The 7,666-nt window shown below is 39.7% G+C and overlaps 1 pseudogene; it reads right to left on the reverse strand.

Annotated features, from left to right (window-relative positions):
• Positions 1 to 2,293: 2,293 nt before the first annotated feature.
• LOC147893262 (delta(12)-fatty-acid desaturase FAD2-like) lies at positions 2,294 to 3,697 on the reverse strand (annotated as a pseudogene).
• Positions 3,698 to 7,666: the final 3,969 nt, after the last annotated feature.

Raw genomic sequence — 7,666 nt, forward strand, 5'->3', positions numbered from 1 at the left:
TACATTCACCTCAAGATACTCCATGAGATCTAAAAATTTAAGATGCATTTTGGCTCTTTGTAGTAGGTTAGCTTCCAAATAGTTACCAACTACAGTCGACATGCACAATCGAAAGGATCACTTGGAAAAAATGAACAATATTTCAACAACAAGTGTCAAAGTTTTGAGATCCAAGGTGGTGTGCTTGTACAAGGCTAGACTATATGATCAAGGTCATCTCTGACCTTTCTTGAGAGCTTCTTAGTGGGAGCTAATGGGAGCATCTGGATTGACAAGTGGGTGCTGACACACAGTGGGTCGAAAGGTATCAAGGGGAATTAGTGATGTTCGGTTGCAACTTGGAAACTAGGAACAATAAATTCAGGGAACTAGAGCTTCCAATCCAAAAGCCATATGGAAATGTGTTAGATTAGTGGTGACCTTATAGGTAGTCTGGTAAGCCCAAAGTGCAACATGAAGTTTAGCATCCCAATCACTCTTATGAGATTGCACTGTCTTAGTCAAGATTAACATAATTGTCTTATTGGTTGATTCGGCTTAAGTTGTAGAAATAGTGTGCATAATCTTGAATTCATCCTTCAACAACTACATAACATCATTAAGAATATGTGATCCTTGATCACTAACAAGTTGTATGGTGCATCCATATCTGCAAATGATATTTTCAAAGACAAACATGCTAGTGCTCTGAGCTGAGTTGTCACGGAGTGCCTTAGCTTCTGCCCACTTAGTAGCATAATCGGTAGCAACCAAAATATATTTTTGATGTGTATACCTAGCAATCTTGAAAGGACTAATAAAATCCAAAGTCCATCTCTAGAAGGATTTCCAAGGACGAGTAGGTTGTAATAGCATAGAATAGTTTGGTAACAGATGTCCAATATGTTCGCACACATCACACTGCATACACTTAGTCTGATAGTTCTTAAATAAGGCTTCCCACCATAGAATTGCCTTGCAAAACCTTTCAAATGCTCAATTCTCCCTGAAATTGTCCACCAAATGGACTCAATTGTGGTAGAACCCATCACTAGATGACACCATCTTCACATTGATGGTAGAGATGTCGACCAATTAAAGTGAATTTCCAATCCTTCAAGGCTAATTGCTTGTGCTTATCTCACATCATACTATGAGTGAAAGTGCCACTATATTAAAAAATCCATCAATTGGGCATACTCATGCTCATAGAGTAATCAACTGCAAAGAGTTTGGCATCTAGAAGCTCAGTAACGACTCCTTGAGTACCTTATGGGGTAGGTTGCCTAGAAAAATAGCCATCTCCTACATGAGTCTTCCTAGGTTTATGAATAATTTTAAACTTGGAATCTTGTAAAAGAAGCATCAAACACATGAGGCATCCTTGAATGATAGTCTTGTTGATAAATAAAGCAAGGCTTGGTGGTCGACATAGAAAACAAAAGGGTTTCCGTGTAACTAATGCCTTAGTTTTTGCACATTGAAAACTATGCCCAAAGCTTCTTGCTCAATGGTATTATAGTTAGACTCACTAGGAGTCAATAATCATTTCACATAGTACACTAGATAATTCCAATGACCATCTGGTTGAGTCAAAATAATGCCTAATGCATATCCAAAAGCATCATCATGAACATGGAAAATGACATCCCATCTAGGTTGCCTCAAAATGGGTGTAATTAAAGTTTGGCTTTTCAAGTCATGGAAGACCATAGATAATTGAGAATTCCATTCAAACTTGGCACCCTTTTTAGTTATGTTCAACTCATCCCATGCTTTGGCAAGATACTTAGAGTCTTTATGATGAATTATATTTGGACCCAAGTGCAAACCAACCAGTGATAGTGCTGCTTCGTCTTTTTCCTTCCAAGCTTCATTTTGTGCAGTGGGTATGTCTTCTTTTACAGTCTTCCAAATCTTCTGATGCATCAAGAAATACCTCATTTGTGTAGACAAGGTGTGAAATCCTTCCCTAGTGAACTTCTCAAAAGTTGGGGTGTGTATCAATTGCCATTGCAAAGGTCTTACCAGCTAAAGAAACTTTCAGATCTAGTAGTGTCTAATTGCATACAACAAAATTAACTTGACAGGCGCGTAGAGCTCGAAAAGATGATCACTTTTCCTTTCTGGAGCGCATGCAAATTCTTTTTGAATTGAAAGTTATGGCTTGAGGGGCAATTGATGATGTGGTAGAGGTTGCTCACATGCAGCTTACAAATTGTGCTTAGGTGGCACTAATCTACGTGGCATTCTCAACTAATTTAACCCAAGGCTAAGCAAACTTAACCATGGTCACATCGTATCCTAACACGTGTCATGGATGACATGGTAGATGAGGGTGAGGTAACTTAACCCAAGCTATCATTACAACCATAGATTTAACCCAAGGTCAATGTTGACCTAGGATTACCTACCACGTGTGTTCAACCTTAGACTTGTGCAGAGATCTCGATGGAGGCTATTCGTGGAGCAGTCGATGGACTGCATTGGCTGTGTTGTCGAATGGACTGTCAGAGAAGCTAGTCACGGGCTATAGCAGCGCCCTTAAGCAGTGATGGTGGACCTCGTGAGCTTGTTTAGACCAGATGGTCATTGTTGCTTGCAAGCCCTTTGCTAGAGTAGTTGATCGTAGAGGTCGTTGCTATCGGGTCGAAGACTTTGAAGAAGCGGCTAGAGAGCTGTGGTTGCTGCTGAAGCTCCGAGTAGAAAGTCGTTTACGATCAAGAGAGGAACTTTGTAAACTTTGAGAAACCACAAGATCCCATATGTCGAAGCCAATTTGTAGAGATAGATGCACACGGCCACAAGCGAGAAGTCACTAATCAAAACTTGCAACCTCTCTCTGTTATTGAAGATCGAACCAATGGGACCAAAATGATAAGAGAATCTGTTGTAGGGCCTTCCGGCAACATTGAAGAGAAGGTAGAATGGCCACCCCAACGTAAGAGTGGCAACGATGATAATTCTTCTGATAGGATTGTTAACAAGCTTTGAGGAGAAGGCGGCCTTATCTCTAGTTGCATCTTGCTCAACGCTTGCGGTGTTGCTGTGATGTCCCCAATGGGTGTACTTCTAGGAGAAGTAGGATACGAGGAGCCATGAGTGCAGCATAAGGCCAACAATGTCATCCACTAGTGAATAATCACTAAATTCATGATGCCCACACTCGTGAGCTATAACCCACACACCCAGTAGCACGGATCCTTGAGCGACCCAGTAGATTGGCCAAAGAATCCAATCCAATTGCTAGAGAACAGACTACAATAAAAGCATTTCTCATTCAAGGATGTACGGGATCGAGTACTCTCCAAATGCATAGGACTCTTCTCTCTCACTCACTCTCTAACAGATCTCAAAGAAGGAATGAATTAAGCGAAAAAAGATTAACGGAGATCTCTCAATCTCTCACAAGATGGATGGCAGTATAACCATTCTCTAATACCATGTCAAAGTGAAGAGTCAAGGAGGATCAAAACACCATGAGAGAGACATAAGGTAGGCAACACTCAATCTATTGCAAATGTATGTAATCAACAATACATGATAGGCTTCTTATATAGAGAGAGCCCTTAGAATAGTCAACACTTGTGGGATCCTCTGATCCACCTCTCCTTGTGGATGTCCTTGATCCACATCCTCACATCATGTAGTCCACATCCTAGGATGGCTACTTTAATACATTCCTATACCATACCTTAGCCTCTAAGTATGTGCTCATGGCTGATGGGATATCTCAAGGTGTATGCCTCAAGCACAGCACACCTTGGGTTCTATGTGTGTGTGCTAGAGGCACAGTTAGGTGCCCATAAGCACTGTTAGGTGGTGGTAGATGCCACATAGGATGATTGAGAGATTCTAGGAGCTAATTGAGGAGATGATTGTGGAGCTTGGTGGCTCATGTAGAGGTGCCTACATATGGACCTCACCTTTCTTCATTCCATAAGCAAGCATTCTCTTGTTTTGTGTTCAGCTTCATGCTTTCCTTTCACTTCTTCATCATGGTATCAGAGCACTATGATCCTCCTTGAGCCCATTTATGCCATGTCATCTTCTTCTTCACCTTCCTCTCCATTTTGCCCCTTTCTGCCCAACCACTTGGAGGGCTGAGTTCTCTACCTACAAGCAACCATTCCTAGAGTCCTTTTGGTTGGAGAGACCCTTTGTATGGGCGACTTTCCACGTCATAGCAATTAGGCAATGGTGCCCACAGACCCGCGCAACAGCCGCCTTCTTCCTGACACCATTTCATGCAATATGGCTTGTTGGAGCAACCATTTTATAATTCCTCTGAGCCACGCTTGCACAACATCATGAGCTAGCCCCTGTCCAAATTTTAAGTGAAATGGTCCACCACGGAGGGAGAAATAGACGAAAAACTAGTTGAAAATCAAGCTCCTAGCTATGGCGACATGACATGGCATTTTGCCTTTCCTCCTCAGTGGCTCTTCTCTGGTATACCAGCTTTATTTCTACCTAGAAAGCCCTCTTTTATTTGCTTTGAAGAGTGAGATACAAGCCCTCCAAGATCAGGCCTCTGTTTTGGATAGTTTTGACAATGTTGTGAGTTTGGTGCTATATTAGATGCTAATTTGGCATTTTTGATGTTTTAAAGTGTTGAATAGCATCAATACAATTGTGGCTACAACTTTCCTTTAGGTTGCTATACCTGGATTTGCCTAGAATACTTTCATTTAGCCACCTCTATGAAGCATGCAAGTTGAAGTATCATTTTCATTATGATTTTTATGGAATTTGGTTACAAGTCTTTGCTACACTAAATGCTTGTACTTTGAAGCTTTTCAACTTTTTCTAGCCTTGTAAAAGAGTAGACACTACCCATTTTGGGTTAGACCCTCTCATGGCTACCTTCTTGAATATTGATAAGTTCAATGGTAAAGGCTTTCACACATGGCAAATGAAAGTTAAGTTTGCATTGATGAGGGAAAACCTCTAGGGGCTTGTCAAACTTGCTTCAACTTCTTCTTCAACAGCCTCTAATGCTGGAGAATCCTCAGCTCCTACATGGCCGGCATGAGATCCTGCTAGAGAGGAGAAAGCCTATGGCATTATTGCTCTTGGCTTAGGAGATGACTATATTCATCACATTTTTGATTTGGACTCTCCTTCTGAAGCTTGGCAGAAGCTTGATATTATTTTTGATGCTAGCTCTCACATCTCAAAATTGTCACTTAAGATTGCTTTCTTTGAATTGAAGATGGCTAGTGGCACTCCCTTGGCTACCCATGTCAATCACATGTGGAGTTTTATGACTCAACTTGCTTCTATCAACTCTCCAATCACTACAGATGATGCAATGGCAGTATTGCTCAAAAGTATGCCTGGAGATTATGATCATGTTGTTACCACATTGAAAAATCTTCCTAATCCTACTCTTGAAGGTCTTATTACTGCTCTTCAAGAAGAAGAAAGGCACAAGGAACTCCGGAGAGGCAATGACACAGCCTATGCCATAAAAACTCAAATGGGCAAGTTTCAACCTTGCAAACATTGTGGGAAGACTAATCACCTCTCAAAAGATTGCTTCAAGATCAATCCTTGCAAATATTGTGGCAAAAACAATCACCATGAAAAGTTTTGTAAGGCCAAAAAGGAAGCAACTACAAAACCATAAACTACCAATTTACTTTCAGTGATGTGCCTCCACAAGATGAGGGCTCCTATGATGATTATGCTTTTTGAACCATCTCCATATATGCTCTAGATCTCTCTTTTATGTTGAGTCAAGGTACTCTGCCTGGATAGTCCTCCAAAATGAATGGAATAAATTATTGTGTTCTTTGTAATTACCTCTAGTCACCATATGATGTAGGCCATGTGTATGTGTTTTGCTCCATGGTACCTCCTGCAGACATTGTGTGCATGTACATGCAGGGGAGATAACCATTGGAAGGTCTTATGTATCCCTTTGTTTGAACCCTTGCTAGCATGAGATCCTAGCCATAGATTTATCCTTGACCACATGAGATGGCTTGAGACACTATGTGACTAGATGTATCCTTGACATAGCCTGAGGCATTCCCTTGAGGGGGGGTTTGATGGGATATCTCAAGGTGTATGCCTCAGGCACACCTTGGGTTCTATGTGTGTGCTAGAGGCACAGTTAGGTGCCCATAAGCACTGTTAGGTGGTGGTAGATGCCACATAGGATGATTGAGAGATTCTAGGAGCTGATTGAGGAGATGATTGTGGAGCTTGGTGGCTCATGTAGAGGTGTCTACATATGGATCTCACCTTTCTTCATTCCATAAGCAAGCATTCTCTTGTTTTGTGTTTAGCTTCATGCTTTCCTTTCACTTCTTCATCAATGGCACCATATTCCTCAACAAGTGTACTATGTGCAACTATCCAGAGTTGTAGCGGAAAGGACATGTGTGTGGAAGACAAGACAACAACCCCTTTTGCATAGTGAAAAGACAAAAGATTCAAGGTAAAGGATAGAAAGAGAACATTATAGAATTAAGGAAGAGTTTGAGTATGTAGATAAAGCACCTATGAAATTGCATAAAAAGTATATAAGATCTTTGATAAGAAATGGCAATAATGTTTTTGCAAAAAACATTTTTGTAAAAAAAATTAAAGCTTGGTGAAGTCCTGATAAGCATCTCTTTTATTGGAGAGGAGAATCTGCATACCTACCACCATCCAATAAGAAAACATGGTAAGAACCAACTTAGCTTTAATCGGGAAGATAGGTGTCATAAACACCCTTCCCTTGTTATCAGGGTCACAATAAAATAGTGGCTTGAACACAGACTTAAACAACTCGATATAGACTTTAAAGATGTAAAAAAAGGGGCCTAGAGAGAATTTGAACAAAAGGAAAAAGGATTTAAAAAGTTAGTTTTAAAAAAATTAATAAAAATAATTGGGGGGAAATCAAGTGAAACTAGGGAACTTATCGGGAAGGAAGAAGAAAAAATAGGGAAGAAAATAGGAGAAAAGTGGTTAAAGATCCGAGGGGGGGGGATGGGGGAGAGAGGGAGAGAAATCTAGAGCTTTAAGAAAGAAATTGAAAAAAAATTAGGAGGAATCATGAAAGATTAGGAAGTGTTTGTGCCATAGAAGGAAAAGGAATTAGAAAAAATAGGAAAAGGGAAAATTAAGAAATTAAATGGATGCAAAAGAAAAAGGAGAATAGTAAGTGTGTGTGTGTGTGTGTGTGTGTGTGTCTATATATATATATATATATATATATATATATATATATATATATATATATATGTATATGTATATATATATATATATGTATATATATATATGTATATATGTATATATGTATACATATATATATATACATATATATATATATATATATATATATATATATATACGTACGTACATATGAACGTACGTATGTATGTATAGATTCTTCCTAGAGATTTATCAAGTAGGGGCCTATTGTTTTCCAAAAAACTTGATAAAATTCAATTGGCAGCCCGTCTTCCCCGGGGGTTTTTTCTTTTGCCATTTGATCCATTGCTTCCTTCAGCTCTTCTAACGTCAATTATCTATCTAGATAATGGGCATCAAAGCTTGCGGTGGAAAACGGTAGGCCCCTACTTGATAAATCTTTGGGAAGAATCTACACACACACACACACACACATACATACATACATCTGTATATATACACATGGATTCTTCCCAGAGATTTATCAGGTAGGGGC

This window comes from Dipteris shenzhenensis, chromosome 15, assembly GCF_047967505.1.
Source record: "Dipteris shenzhenensis isolate YYH24624 ecotype China chromosome 15, Dip_SZ_1.0, whole genome shotgun sequence".
NCBI classification, from domain to species: Eukaryota; Viridiplantae; Streptophyta; class Polypodiopsida; order Gleicheniales; family Dipteridaceae; genus Dipteris; species Dipteris shenzhenensis.